Raw genomic sequence first — 15294 nt, 5'->3', positions numbered from 1 at the left:
CACGACTCCAAAGAGGGCACCTTGGCATGGTGAGGAGTGTGAGCTGAAGGACTCTGAGGAGCAGCAGGAGAACCCTCCCTGGAAGGTCAGCCCCTACCCTCGGAGGAAGGGGCGTCTTCCCTTGGAAGATGAGGCACAGAGGGGGATCGGAAGGCAGAGGCCTTGCTCAGTGCCCCCAGCTCACAACACTCAGCTCCCCTCTGCCCTCTCATCGCTTCCCACGCTTCCTCAAACCTGGTGTAGGAGTTCCCGTCGTGGCGCAGTGGTTAACGAATCTGACTAGGAACCATGAGGTTGCGGGTTCGGTCCCTGCCCTTGCTCAGTGGGTTAACAATCCGGCGTTGCTGTGAGCTGTGGTGTAGGTTGCAGACGCGGCTCGGATCCCGCGTTGCTGTGGCTCTGGCGTAGGCCGGTGGCTAAAGCTCCGATTCAACCTCTAGCCTGGGAATCTCCATATGCCGCGGGAGCGGCCCAAGAAATAGCAACAACAAAAAAAGACAAAAGACAAAAAAAAAAAAAAAAAAAAAAAAACCTGGTGTAAAAATACTCGGGTTCAACCATTTCTTCAGGCCCTCATCTCTGCGAAGGCTGCCTGTCACATAGAGCTTACACCACATAAATGTGTGTCCTTTTTCTTGTTACTCTGTCTTTTGTGAGAGGGCGCCCAGTCCGTAACTTAAAAGGACAGGAGAAAAGCTCTGCTGCTTCCCCGACACAGCACTTTACTGACTTTGAAAAGGATGGCAGCTCAAATACCTTCTGGTTTTAGAGCTTATGAAATGATTCCATTGGATTCTTTTTTTTTTTTTCCTTTTTCAGCTGCACCCGTGACATACAGAAGTTCCCGGGGCCAGGGATCGCATCTCAGCTGCAGCTGCGGCAATGCCAGGTCCTTAAGCCCCTGCACCATGGCAGGAACCCACTGCACCTCCATCAGATTCTTAAACACGGAATCCAATCTGCTGAGTGGCCACGATGCAAAAGAGCACGCCACGCACGTGCCTGGATTCCAAGAGGAAACAGCAGAAAGAGCGAGAAGAGCAGGCCGGGCCTCAGGAAGCTTCCATGCTCTTCATTCGTGGGCACCAATCCATGTGACAAGGGAATGCTGGTCACTTCTCTACACAATGTCCCCAGATCTGGGTTTAATTTAAGTGCAGTGTGCCCTTTAAAGGCTTTCTTCCGCTTTGGTCTAGGCGATTCTGTCCTCCCTCATTTATAATTGTCCCTGATAATTTGTTTTTGTTTTTTAAAAATATTTATGTATTTAATTTTTGGCTGCCCTACAGCATATGGAGATCCCAGGATCAGATCCTACACCACAGCTGCAGCAACGCCAGATCCTTTAACCCCCTGCACCGGGCCGGGGATGGAACCTACGTCCCGGTGCTGCATAGATGCCACCGGTCCTACTGCCACAGTAATTGCTTTTAAAGAAGAGAGTCACACAAAGCCATGAGATTTAATGCGATGTTTTTATTTCCATGCATTTCATATTTCAACCATCACCCACCTGCCTGGTATGGGAATAGCTCTTCAGTCGTCTCAAGCAAAGCCACCTCGAGTGTTTTTGCATTATCTGTCTCCCGACTGGCCCCCTTCACGTCACTCGTGTCCCACATCTAAGTCAGAGACCATGTAAGGCTACACAGTGCTAGTCTAACTTGGCCTTGCTAATTGACAGGCAATCCAATTTCACTCTGTGTAACACGGGCCTGGCATCTTGCTTGGTTGTTACGGGGCAAGGTCTCAAAAATCACATGTTCTCAGAGTGGCTTGACAAGGAATTCCAGTCATGAACAAACATCCTACGATCCTCCGACGCTGCACATGCACAGGATCTAACAACATTTTTTAGTTGGCAGGTTAACTGGTGATGGAATTATTAATTTTAGACTTCTAACCCCTCTCGGAAATTCATGACATCCCACTGACCTTTGCTGATTTTAGCTTGTATCGTGCACCCAGAAAAGACAATTCTAGTCTGCTGTGCACTGGAATAACAAAAAATTTTGGATCTAGAAATGCCGTAGTATACTGAAGTACAAAATACGTATCTCCTAAATCCTGGCATCTTCTTAAAGGCCGCCCTGTCTCATTCACCAGATTATCAATTAAAAAAAAATTAAATAAATACAAGTATGGCTAAAATTACACACAAGTATCACCTGGGCACTTTCATCAGTATGCATTTATGTCACGTGCTGTATGCAGCTTATTTCTTTCTTTCTTTTCCCATACTAACAATAAGAGCCATTTCTATATCCTCAATAACATTCCTGCCAGAACTTAGCCTCTGTCATCGGTGCCGAACAGAAATGCAGAGACAAGAGTTGTGGGCGAAGGAGGGAAAAAAATAGCTTTATTGCTTTGCCAGGCCAAGGAGGGTCACAGCAGGCTCATGCCTTAAAGACTGTGCCCCCCCCCCCCCAGGAGAGACTGGGAGGTGGTTCTATAGTTTTGGGAGTGAAAAATAGGGCTGCAGATAAGGATCAGCATAGAGGCAAGCTTGCATTGTTTTCAAAGTTGGTGTTCAGAGGTCTTCTTTCTGGAATAAAGAAGGCTTCATTAACATCTTTGACTCCTTGGGGGGTTTTCTTCTGTAGAAGAACTCAAAGATATTGTTATCCATATTCCGTGAGGAGGGACCAAGACCCTGCCCCCAAAGCTGCACCATTGTTTTTTTGTTTTTTTGGTTTTTTTTTTTTCTTTTTTGGCTTTTTAGGGCTGACCCTGCAGCATATGGAAGCTCCCAGGCTCGGGGTTGAATTGGCGCTGCAGCTGCCGGCCTACGCCACAGCTGCAGCAACATCAGATTGAGCTGCATCTGCAACCTACACCACAGCTCATGGCAACGTCAGATGCTTAACCCACTGCGAGAGGCCAAGGTTCAAACCTGCGTCCTCATGGATGCTAGTCAGCTTTGAGTCCACAGAGCCACGACGGGCGCTCCTGCACCACTGCGTCTTGAAGGCTCCTCCTCTCCAGTCTCTGCTTCCCCTCCCTTCCCTGACTTGCATCTGTGTAAACCTGCCCTTTGGAACTTAGGGGAGGTCATGGAGGCTGAGGCTTCCTTCCTAAAAACAAGCCATGGAGGACACAGCGAGGCTCGTGTGCCCAGGAGCCCCATAAGGCATCGGCTCAGTTACAAGATCGGGGGAAAAGCTCCAGCAGAAGGGGGTTTAAAGCCCTGATGGAGTTGGTGGAGGTGGATTCAGAAATGTACTTACTAGCAGTGGTGGAGTCATGGACGTGTTCAAGGCCTCGGCCTTGCTCCCACCTTTGATGCTCATGCACTTCAGGTGGTCCTAAGATAGGCGTTACATTGTATCCGAAGCAGAGTTGCTTATCAGCTTTCAACGGGGCATTAGGGTAAGCAGTTACACTTCAATTGACAGCGTGTTACATTGTGATCATTAGACTGCTCTTGTCATTTTGCATAGCTTAAACTTAGTCCCCAGGAAATGTACCATTAGACACTGTAATCCTATACACACACACACACACACACACACACACACACACACACGCCCCGTGTCGTACTGACGACCTTTCAGAAGCTTTAGGTAACCATCCCTAACACGTTACGTCTTCACTTGCAAAGTGAAGGGAGAAAAGAGGTACAAGAAGAAGAGAAAGGACTGTATTTGGCATGTCCACTACCCACCTAACCTGTGAGGTATTTGACAGGCGCTCTCTCTCGTTAGCTCACATTTACGGCTCAAGCATTATGAAAAATAAAACACATCCATTCTGTCGCTGTGATTCCCACGTGGAGCACACTTTATCTTCCGAAACGGGCAGCCTGGCCTGGCTCCAGGGATGATTTCCAGTTGTGATTTGCAGAATACATGCTTTCTGGCTGATGGACAAGCTTGGAGATCAGCCAGCCAGCAAATCTGAAAACAAACCAAGAGCGGGGGCTTGCCAGTAACTTCTCGGAAGGCAAACATCCCAGCCCTGAGCTGAATTCCGACACGACAGGCTGAAGCAAAAGTTCTGCCAAAACTAGAGTCAGGCAGAGAATCATGCCACGGGATGGAAAACACAAAGGGATTGTTTCCGGGCAGAACGAATTCTAAGGTGGTCCAGGATGCATGGCCATGCTTTATGCTGCGTTGGAGACACAGTATTTTCAATCTGATGGATGTAAACTCCTGGCCAGGAGAATGGGTGTGATGCTCCAGCCATGTAGTCCTCTCTCAGGACGTCTGACGCCCCCACCGTGTTTCTGAGCACGTGCTGGCAACACAACACACTTTCTTACCCATCCTGTTTTGAGAAGACTGAATGGTTTAGGAAAGACATTCTCATTGAGATGATAGCTTTACTCTCTTTTGCCTTTCAGCTTTTTGGCTCAAGACACTAAGTCTACTCGTTGCTCTAAGGTTCCCCAGCAAACTAGGGTTTGACACCACATGGGATGGGTTCCCTCTGCACGTGGACCGTCCATCAGCCGAGCCTGGTGTCACGACAAGCTACCATCACGTCTTCCACACTGCCCACGTTTAGAACAGCAGGAGTTATAGGCTGGAGGAGCATAGGGGCCAATCAAAGAGGGCCAGGAAGCAGCGACGTCATCTTTCCTCTCTCCTGCCCACCTCAATCTCATCCTTGGTGGAGGGGCACAGGCCACGGAAGGCAGACCGCCCCAGCCCATCTCTCCCTGGGTCTTCAGTAACCCACTCTCTATCCGGGAAGAAAGACTCCCAGGCAGGGTGACTTTAGCGCCAAGTCATCCAGTCTGAGCTCCAAAGTGCTTTCATCAGGAGGGAAATGATGGCTTTGTGTTAACAGGAAATGGACCAGCGGCTGCTCAAAGACTCCCGTTGCCCTTCGGCAAAGACCCCTCTCCAGGCCTCCAGCAGATGCGCTTCCTTCATGAGAAGAGGGCCTTCTGCCTTCTAGAGGCCCCCTTCCCCAGAAATAGGGCCTTTCATCTCTTCCTGAGGTTTTCTTCCAAGAGCCCTTACCTGTCACCAGGATGGTGGATGAACCTGGAACACATCTGCCCTTCTAACAGGCTCACCGTGTGGCTAAAAGCTTCCTTCCTTGATTCGGAATCTGACCTCAGCAGCCACACCTGCCACTTTTGGGATGTGTCTCTTAAAGGTCCCTCCCTTACCCTCCTTCCCCACCCCAACTCTGCCCGCAGTCCCCCAGACATTTATCTGTTTGTTGCAACTGTTGGCTCTGTTTGAGACTTCCGGTCCTCTCCCCAGTGTCCTTACAGCCCCACATAAACCAGCTCCTACAAGTGAAATCAAGGTGGGTGGAGAAGGCAAAGCTTTGCCAAGCTTCATCAGAAACTTCCACTGCAGTCTCATTTTGAGCCCCATCAGAAAGGTGTGTGGTCTCTACGATATATGCAGTATTTTCTAGATATTCTGCACACCACAGACCTGCCCATGTTGCTTACCTAGTAACGTTCTAAAAAAGAATCCTTCCCTAAATATCATTTTGCGAGTTCCCAAAGAGGTGGCAAAATATTCAATGAGTCTTTAAGAAATAGCTCAGAAAGTTGGGATAAAATAAAAAAAGCCAACGGAATACTAATGTGACTGCAGTGTCTTTTTATTATTCAAGGACAAATGAGATCATTTTTAAAGAGTTCTAATCTCCATTATCTATTAAACCTATGAAAGCCTTAAACATTATTGTCTTGCTATCAAATGTAGGCAAAGAAATTACACTTCGTTTTACTACTGAAGGAATTAGAATTACTACTGGAGTAATAGAATTACTATTACTATTCATATTAATTTCTTATGAATAAAGTTCTAAAAGAAAAATGTATGTATATTGCTATTTAAAGCGAGGACTATTACTTTTATGACAGCTCTAAATTTGCACTGAGCTCTGCAGCTGGCTGCATTCTTTTACAGAAATTAGCTTTCCGCGAGGCTCTTTCAGCAACTCAATGGAAGAGTTACTCTTAGCAGCACTTCTTAATAGATCATTTCTCTGGAAGCCCATGACAATGAGCTGGCTGAGGATGAAGAGTTCAACGGTCCACCCAGAACCCAAACCCAAGACTTCTCCTTCAAAACCTCATTCCCTTTCACACAGTATTTTTAAATTAATTTATAAGAATTTCTCTTGTGCAAGATAATATGAAACTAAATTATATGTCATTGTAACTACTGTTTTGTAACTTCCCGGCTCATGAAAAGTCTATTAGAACTAACTAGAAAGCATGACAGCTAGTCCACTTACATCCTCACGTTAAAAGGACAATCATTTTAGGGACTTCCTGTTGTGTCTCAGCGGGTTGCAAACCCAACTAGGATCCATGAGGATGTGAGTTTGATCCCTGGCCTCGCTCAGTGGGTTAAGGATCTGGCATTGTCATGAGCTGTGGTGTAGGTCACAGACACGGCCTGGATGTGGGGTTGCCGTGGCCGGGGTGTAGACCAGAAGCGGCAGCTCCTATTCGACCCCTAGCTGGGGAACTTTCCATATGTCTCAGCTGCAGCCTTAAAAAGACCAAAAAAAAAGAAGGTACAATCATGTAATGATTTTGCATTTGATTATATCTGCAGTTTACTTTACAAGTTACCCATTTCCCTGTCCTTGCTATCTACTGGATCTGAAATCTAGGCTATCGCCATGTCTGCCTCACTAAAGATACACACGGGAGGCGAGAGAGAGAAAGGTGAGGCGGGTGGTGGTCAGGATGGCACTGTGTCACCTGAGTATTAAAACATGTGGCCGACGGGGCTCGGCCATGTGGGGACAGCGGGATCTACCACACGTCCCACATGCCCCAGGGGGACCGGAGGGCAGATCCTGCTTCCCCAGGATGTGAGGGAGAAAAAGCCGACTGAAAGTCCTACTTGGAAGTTCTGTTCCAACAGAATAGCCGACGCCTAAAGGCTTCTTTTAAATTCCATTCGAGCATGCTGCTGGATGTCAGAGATTGGGAATGGTCATTAAGTGTCACAGAACTCAAATCCAGTGACCTCGACGTCCCTGCACACCAGTGCTGGAAACGACTGCAGCCCCTCCCCAAAGCATGCCGGGGACAAGCCACCCAGCACTCTGAGAGCTGCTTCTGCAGCCTCCCGTGGAATGTATCTTTAATGCTACATGTAAGCACACGGGTCTGTCCCTCTCAACGTTTTCTGACTTGCTCCTGCAACAGCTTTCCACTAGACTATCCTTCTTGCATCAGAGTGTACTGGCAATACCAGCTTGTGCTGCGGAGCTGGAAGAGCCACATCAGACTTTTAGACACTGCACTAAGAGTCCTGAACCCGGGGAGTTGCCATCGTGGCTCAGCGGAAACGAATCCAACCGGGAACCATGAGGCTGCGGGTTTGACCCCTGGCCTCCCTCCATGGGTTAAGGATCTGGCGTTGCTGTAAGCGGTGGGGTAGGTCACAGATGCGGCTCAGATCCCACTTGCTGTGGCTGTGGTCTAGGCTGGCTGCCACAGCTCCACTTCGATCCCTAGTCTGGGAACTTCCATATGCCGTGGGTGCGGCCCTAAAAAGAAAAAAAAAAAAAAAAAGAATCGTGAACCTCAGAAAGATGGCAAAGGCCCACAAAAAGTCATGAAAATAGAGGCTGCATTCACTCCGGATCAAACATCAGATCATTATTTTGACATATGCCCTGATTTTCTTTGGGCATAAAAATTATGAAGAAGCGAAGCAGTGGAACCTGTGAGAACAACAGGACGTCAGGCTGCAGGTTACCCTGCGTGGGGCCAGATGCAGCTAGTTCCTCAGCCTGGCCCAGCGTGTTCCCATCCCTCCACCTCTGCCCTGACGGGCGCAAACTGAGACCCGAGACTGCTCCTCAGCCAAATCCACGTGCAGAGTGTCACCGACTGACACACAGACCTTCACATCTCCCAGCAGCCGCCTTCTCGAGCCACCAACCCACGTCGCACACCACCTCATATCCATTCCACATCCCAAGATGCTCACATCTCTCTGTTTCCAGCTGCCTCGTCCCACCTGGGGCACTCAGGTGTGTGCTACCACGCCAGCCACCTGGGCATCCTTGACAGGCCAACACCATCGACCTGGTCAAGCCCAGCCCTCCCGTGGTACCCGTCTCCCCCGGGGCCACCGAGCACCATCCACACGTTCTACCCTCATGTCTGTTAGTCCCGGCCTCTCCCTTCACCCACATCCACAGACCCCAGGGCTCTCCCTGTCTCCCCAGCTTGGTGGCAGGACGCATCCACCGTCGGCTCAGAGAGAAAGGCCACCTCACCCCCAAATAACAGAAAATTCAACTTCAAAGTGAACCCGACCAATTACTTGTGTGTTACTTTTCTTTTTTTGTCACCCTCATTGTGAAAAGTGCTTTTTGTCAGTGAATACGTTTTGATACACATACACACACACACACACACACACACACACACACACATAGAATAAGAATGTTCAGAAACTGCTCAGCAATGGGAGTTCCTGCTGTGGCTCAGTGGGTTAAGGACCCAACTAGTAGTATTATCCATGAGAATGCAGGTTGCTGCAAGCTGTGGTGTAGGTGGCAGATGCAGCTCAGATCTGACGTTGCTGTGGCTGTGGTGGAGGCTGGCAGCTGCAGCTCCAACGTGACCCCTAGCCTGGGAACGTCTAGGTACAGCCCTAAAAAGACAAAAAACAAACCAACCAAACAAAAAACCCACAAAAACCTGCTCAGCGATGAGTCTAACTACAGCTAGGCAATCCTGTTGACACAACTGTGCTTTAATTTCGGCTTTCCAAGTCACTCCCCTATTGGGACTGTGCCCAAGGTCCAGGCTGGCTGCTGTGGACAAGGGCCTGTGGGGACGCTTCCCGCCAGCCTCTGTCAGTCTCCCGGGTAGACTCAACTTCTACTTGCACTTGCCTGAACTGTGACGGATTTCCCTAACCTTCAAGGGCAACTTCTACCACGGAAGCTACCCAAAAGCCCTTGCTACCCACGGTCCCACCGCTTAGGTTTATACCCGCTCCTGTCCTAGGATTAACTAGAAAGGGGTGTGATGATGGGGACTCCTCTGGCCTTCTTCCCTTCAGCAATTCCTCCCCCCTACACAGATCCTACTGTCGGCTGTGTTAGATACGCTGCAGGCTGACTGCGTCACCACCGAAAGTGCATATGCACACACGCGCATACACACACACACGTGTGAGGGATATGCGTGCATGCAGGGGTTGATGTGCACATACATATACGGGTATGTATAATACATTTGTGTGTGTGTATTTACATGCATGTATGTGTATATACATGTGTGTGTGTGTATATCTGTATGTTACCTCCTTGCTGGGGAGCAAATAATTTTGTAAAGTTGTCTACGTTATTGAGAGCCCTTAGAGATGCAGGTCTTGTGTGAAATCAGAGGGGAAAAAAAATAAAGCTGTCATCAGTGAACTGGTCAACTCTAGAACCGCTGCTCTTTGCAGCGAGCCATCAATATTTCAAATCCTCAGATATCTGCTATATCTCTGTTAAATCTAGGGCTTTATTTTCCAACCAAACATCCGTAAAAGTCTGTTGGCTATATTTTCAAAAGAAAGAGAATGAAAGACCTAAACACAAGAAACTGACTCACGAGGGCGCGTGTCCTTTCAAACAGACAAGAAAACCTTTCAAAAGAGAAAAATAAGAATAGACGATGTGGGAGTTTCCATCATGGCTCAGTGGTGACAAACCCAACTGGTATTCATGAGGATGCGGGTTCGATCCCTGGCCACGCTCAGTGGGCTAAGGATCCGGTGTTGCTGTCAACTGTGGTGTAGGTTGCAGATGTGGCTCAGATCCCATGTGGCTGAGGCTGTGGCTGTGGTGTAGGCCTGCAGCTGCAGCTCTGATTCAACCCCCAGCCTGGGAGCTTCCATATGCCATGGGTGCAGCCCTAAAAAGACCAAAAAAAAAAAAAAGATAATATTAAACACACATGTTTTATGAGTTTTTGGGAACAATTAGAAAAAATATGGAAACCAACGTTACGGTGTCCACCAGCCTCACTCGTGTCAGACAGTCCACAGAATTCCCACGTGGCTGCACACACACGTGGTGCAAAGAGCAAATCTAGAAGGTTCATCTAATGACGATCACAGTTCACGAAGTGAATCAAATAACCATGAGATGCATATGAAAATGTACAGAGCACACTCACTGCCGAGAAATGAAGCTAAGAGGGGAAAAGCCATCTGCAGGAAAAACACCCATGGAGACCCTGTGGCAAAGCGCTGTCCTCACTGAAGAAGAGGCTGGGAATAAATTGTCAAGCAGTGCCAGAGAGAACAGAAATAAGGCCCCACAGAAAACAGCATTTCCTTGGAAAGAATTCATTACCTTGAAGGAAATTAAAGAGAAGTATTGTACTTTCAGACAGAGAAATATTTCACACGCAAATGTCAGTTCCAAAACAAACAGATGTGAAAAAGGAAAGAACGTGAATTAGTATGCTGGCTGTCAGCATACTTTTCTCTCTTGGAGAATCTCTTGTTATTTAGACTAAGTACTAAGCCTGTCAACAGTAACAAGATGAGGAGCCAGCATAAATTACTGGGACCCAAGAGCACAGAAGAGAGCCAAGGGCACAGCTAGGTCACGTGTTGGTTCCCACGAAAAGATCTGGGGCCAATGTCCAACCATCCGTCCATGCAGACTGAAATGTGGTTTCTGTTTTCCCGACCAGGGACCCCAGACGCCTCTGGGTGCAGCCAAGTGGGGAAATGTAATGTAGGTAGGTGGGAGGGCTCCTGCTCGGGCTGCGGGTGTGATGGGCAGAGAGCGGCCCACAGGCTGCACTCCTTTCAGCCAAGGAAAGCCGGCTGTGCCCACCTGCTGGGGCTGGGCTGAGGGTCAAGAGAATCATGGAGCAGGAAGCAGCAGGAACACCTTCTGAGATGGGCAGGCGACCTCTAAGTGTCAGCTGTCTTTCAAGGTACCTTTTAGTTTTCTTTTCCAGACAAAAAAGTATTTGACTAAAATCCCTAAAGTCCCCTACTGCAGGGAGCACCTTCACGCAGTACAGAGAAAAACCCTTGGGCCCAGGAGAGCAGAGGTCACAAGAAGGCAACACTTGCAAAAGACAAGAAGAAAGAGGAGGATGAGGAGGCCAGGGAAGAAAGGGAAAGGATAAGAAGAAGAGAAAGAAGAAAGAAGAATCTGAGAATAATAACTAGCAGCTGAGGTATATATACTGGAAGACGCAGTGAGATAAATCTGACTCACTAGATGTTATTAAATCCTGACGTTTTTATTCTGCTTGAGGCTTATAAAGCATCTTGTAAGATTAGGATGTGAGATGCTCTATTTTACCAACGAGGGAATGTGCCTTTGGAGAGACATGCCCAGGCCATACACCAGATGGAAGGAAAAACTGAGGTGTCCACTGCCGGTTCGGCGAAGCTCACCTTGGGTTTGCACCGAATCACAGCCCTGGGAACTGTGGAAACCGGAACGCTGCACAGCTCTGTCAAAGACTTGCTTTGAGAAGGAGCCAGACGACCCCATTCTCATGAGACTCTACCAGCGCACACCTAGAGGAAATGACCAGCGCTCTCACCATGGTTTGGGTGAAAGTCACTAACTCACTGACACACGCTTGCAAACTCATAAAAATGGAAAGCTTTTGCTAAAAATAGGAATTCTTGAAGCAACGATGATTGATGTGGACGTCTGTGCTTACTGTTCAGGAGAGCAAGCCACTTCTCTTCCATCACCAAGTAGCCCAAGGCCAAATAAACAGCCCAGTCTTTGATACACGTCTCCAGGTGGAAAGACCTTCCAGAAACTGCCTCCTGGCCGGGACGGAGTAGGTACATAGTGCTACGTGGATAAGATTCAAAATCTGTAAATCAACAGTCATATATTAAAAACATTTACGGAAAGAAGCAGTGGTGAGCCAGTCGATAAATGTGAGCACAGAGGCTCCAGCAGGCAGAAGGGACAGAGCATCTCCGTCTCCGCCTCAGCCAGGAAGGGCACAGACTGAGATGCCAACTCAAAGGGAGAGTTAGCTGGTCCAAAGCCCCGAAGGGGAGACTCCAGCGAGAGAGACAGAGGAGGGAGGAGGACATGCTCAGCCAGGAGAAGAGTTTGTGCAAAGGCAGCGACACCACAAAACTCGTGACCCTGGAGAACTGAACACACAGTTGCTGAGGCGCTTGACACGTGGGAGGGCGGCAGGTGAAGAAAGATGGCGACAGAAAGTCTCAGAGGGCCACGAAAAGAGGGCACACCAACTGCTATGCTATTACTGGTGTTATGTATTACTACCTTGTAATTACTTTTATTTACATTTAAAAAAATTTTTGGCCACAGCCACAGCATATGGAAGTTCCCCGGGCCAGGAATCAAACCTGAGCTGCAGCTGTGACCTACACCGCAGCTGCAGCAATGCCAGATCCCTAACCCACTGTGCTGGGCTGTGGATAGAACCCACGCTGCCACAGTGACAACGCAGGATCCTTAACCAGCTGCACCAGAGCAAGAGGTCCAAATTGATTATTTATTTTAAAATGTTTATTTCCGCCTTTTTTGAAGATCAGAGATAAATTCTTAAAAAGAGAAGAGGAAGACGAATGGATGGAAAGGGGAATAAAAGGAGGAGAAAGACAGAGAATGAGCATAACAGGTCTTCTAATAACCCTCCAGATGATGAATACGCACTTACGGGGCCTTACGGAAGGACCAATGTGGGGCACAGCACCATCACCGATAAAAACTACGCCAAGGGGCGGAAGACAAACAGGTGTTTCTGATCTCAAGGCTCTCTCTCTCTGGGAATGCAGAAGACCAGACACAATCAGGTCTCATGGCCGTGCCCGGAAGATCATGTGACAGGGGAAAAACATCACGGAGAAACATTTCTGGGGAAGCACAGCAAAGAGGGTGCTGAGGCAGACGATGACGGAAAAGCAGGACACGTGGAATTGGATGGGGGGTGAGGAGGAAGGGCCAGGGTTTGCAGACAAGGAGGGTCCCATGAACAAAAGCTCTGAAGACAAACTGTCCATAAGATGCAGAGCATCCACAGCACACACGATGGGATGCTGGGTCCATCCGTTTGAAGAGAGTGGAGAAGATGTACTGAAGGGACATCCTTAGATGCCATGACCTTACAGAGATGGGACAGTAAGAACTACAGTCAAACAGGGCTGGGGATCAAAGTGGCAGGACCCTGGAATACCTGGGAATACTCTGGGCAAGTATTTATTACCGCATTACTCATCAAGGTCTCCCTGTTGGGGTGATCCTGGAGCTACAACGATGAATGAAACCCTCTCCTGTCTTCAAGGAACCCAGAGTGTAGCAGAGTCACACCTGAAAGCAACCCCAAGTCGATGCAGAGAGTGACAGAAGAGGACTCAGAATGATGAGGCTTGGCAGGTGTCAGAGGAAGCCTTGCACGGCACAGGGGATGTTTGCACAGGCCGCCTGGGGTGAGGTGAACAAAGCGGGCAGTGGAGGGAGAACTGGAGTCAGGGCAAGGGAACCACGTGTGCAAATGAGGCCTGCAGGAGAGCACACAGGCAAGGAAGACGAGGGAGCAGCTCGGCACACAGACACAGGGCTGCTGCTGCAAACGGGGCCAAGGGCCAAGACCCCATCAGACTGGGGAGAGAGCCAATGACAAAAGCAGAGTTCTCAGCCCAGAGGCATCATATTGACCAAAAGCAGGGGCTTTGGAGTTATATAACTCTCGGATTCAGGCTGGTTCCCCTCTCAGCGGCAGAACCTTGGGGGAGCTACTGAACGTCAGGAAACTTCAGGCTCCTGATCTCAAAAGGGATGAAATAACGACCCACCTCTTGCCCAGGTTGTAGGGTAGAAAAAATGATGCAGCAATGGCTACGTGTTTAGTGGAATATCTGGCTCCTTGGGGGCACTGTGTAAACTGTTCCTAACATTATTTAAATGTCACACGTTTGGGCCACAAGCAGGGAATAGGGGTTCCTGGGGATTCAGGAGCAGAAATTCACGGAAGAGGCGCCTGGCAAGGTCTAGCATCTGGGAGATGATGACTCAGGCCAGGACACAGCAAGGGGCTGATCGTGTGGCTGAAAACCAACCCAAGGGAAAGGCCAGAGGTGTGGCCTGGAAGGGACAGGCGGGAAGCAGGTTTCTGGATCTAGGACACCCAGGCAGATTCACAAAATAACCCCCACAAGAGCTTAGGGCCAGAATGTCTCCAAGGAGACGGTGCAGGAAACCAACACGAAGAATGCAGGTGTTTTTACTTTTATAACCACCAGAGCAACAAACTGCCTTTAATGCTGAGAAATTAAGGTTCCAACCTCTTGAAATCACTGGATGGTCTGCATCACAATATGACCACTCTATACCGGTTTTGTTTGTTTTTGTTCAGACAATTTTTTTTTTTTTTTTGGTCTTTTTGCCTTTTCTAAGGCTGCTCCCGCAGCATATGGAGGTTCCCAGGCTAGGGGTCGAATGGGAGCTGTAGCCACTAGCCTACACCAGAGCCATAGCAACGTGGGATCCAAGCCGCGTCTGCAACCTATACCACAGCTCACGAATACGCCAGATCCTTAACCCACTGAGCAAGGCCAGGGATCGAACCCACAACCTCATGGTTCCTAGTCGGATTCATTAGCCACTGCGCCACGACGGGAACTCCTGTTCAGACGACTTCTGAGAGCAGTTCGAGGTTCACGGTAAAATGGAGAGCCAGGTACAGAGATGTCACATGAACACCCAGCTCCTGCACGTGCAGAGGCTCCTCCACTATCAACCGGAGGGGAGACGTTTTTCAACCGACGAGCCCACACAGACAGGATGTCATCAGGCTACGTCCATACATGCTGGGGTTCGTCCTTGCTGCTGGACACGCTGTGGCTCTAGACTTTTTATCCAACATTACAGTATCACTCAGAGCCTTTCCACCGCCCTGCTTTCCCTCCGTTCTCTGCTTCTTCATCCCTCGCCCTTTGCCTCCCCAGCCTCAACCCTCGGCAACCCCCGATCTTTTTACTGTCTCCACAGAGTGGGGCCCACACAGCCTTGGAGCCTTTTCAGATGGGCGTCTTTCACTCAGAAATATGCATTCCCGGTTCCTCTGTGTTTTCTCGTGGTCCGATAACGCATGTCTTTTCACACTGGACACTGGTCTGTGGTCTGGATACACCACGGCATGTCTCTGTTCACCTACTGAAGGGCATCTTGGTAGCACCCAAGCTGTGGGAATTGTGCATACAGGTGCTATAAAGATCCATGTGCAGGTGTTGTGTGTGGATGTGAGTTTTCAGCTCCTTCGGACAGACACTGAGGAGCGCTCTTGCTGGATTGTATGATGAGAGCACTAGTTTCCTGAGA

The 15294-nt window shown here is 48.9% G+C and overlaps 1 long non-coding RNA gene across 5 annotated transcripts in view; it reads right to left on the bottom strand.

The window, feature by feature from the left end:
• The window catches only part of LOC102165752, a 334775-nt gene that overhangs the window by 294872 nt on the left and 24609 nt on the right, over positions 1-15294 (bottom strand). The window contains exon 3 of one of the 5 annotated variants that reach the window (XR_309177.3): positions 537-3899. The exons of 3 other annotated variants lie outside the window; for them this stretch is intronic. This is a non-coding gene — a long non-coding RNA (uncharacterized LOC102165752). Of the gene's footprint in view, positions 1-536; positions 3900-15294 lie in introns of those variants that run through there. One more of the 5 variants, XR_001302520.2, reaches the window with a different exon arrangement.

This window comes from Sus scrofa, chromosome Y, assembly GCF_000003025.6.
Source record: "Sus scrofa isolate TJ Tabasco breed Duroc chromosome Y, Sscrofa11.1, whole genome shotgun sequence".
Classification (NCBI taxonomy): domain Eukaryota; kingdom Metazoa; phylum Chordata; class Mammalia; order Artiodactyla; family Suidae; genus Sus; species Sus scrofa.
The sequence above is the reverse complement of the archived record's forward strand: the minus strand, read 5'-3'. Positions and strand labels throughout refer to the sequence as shown.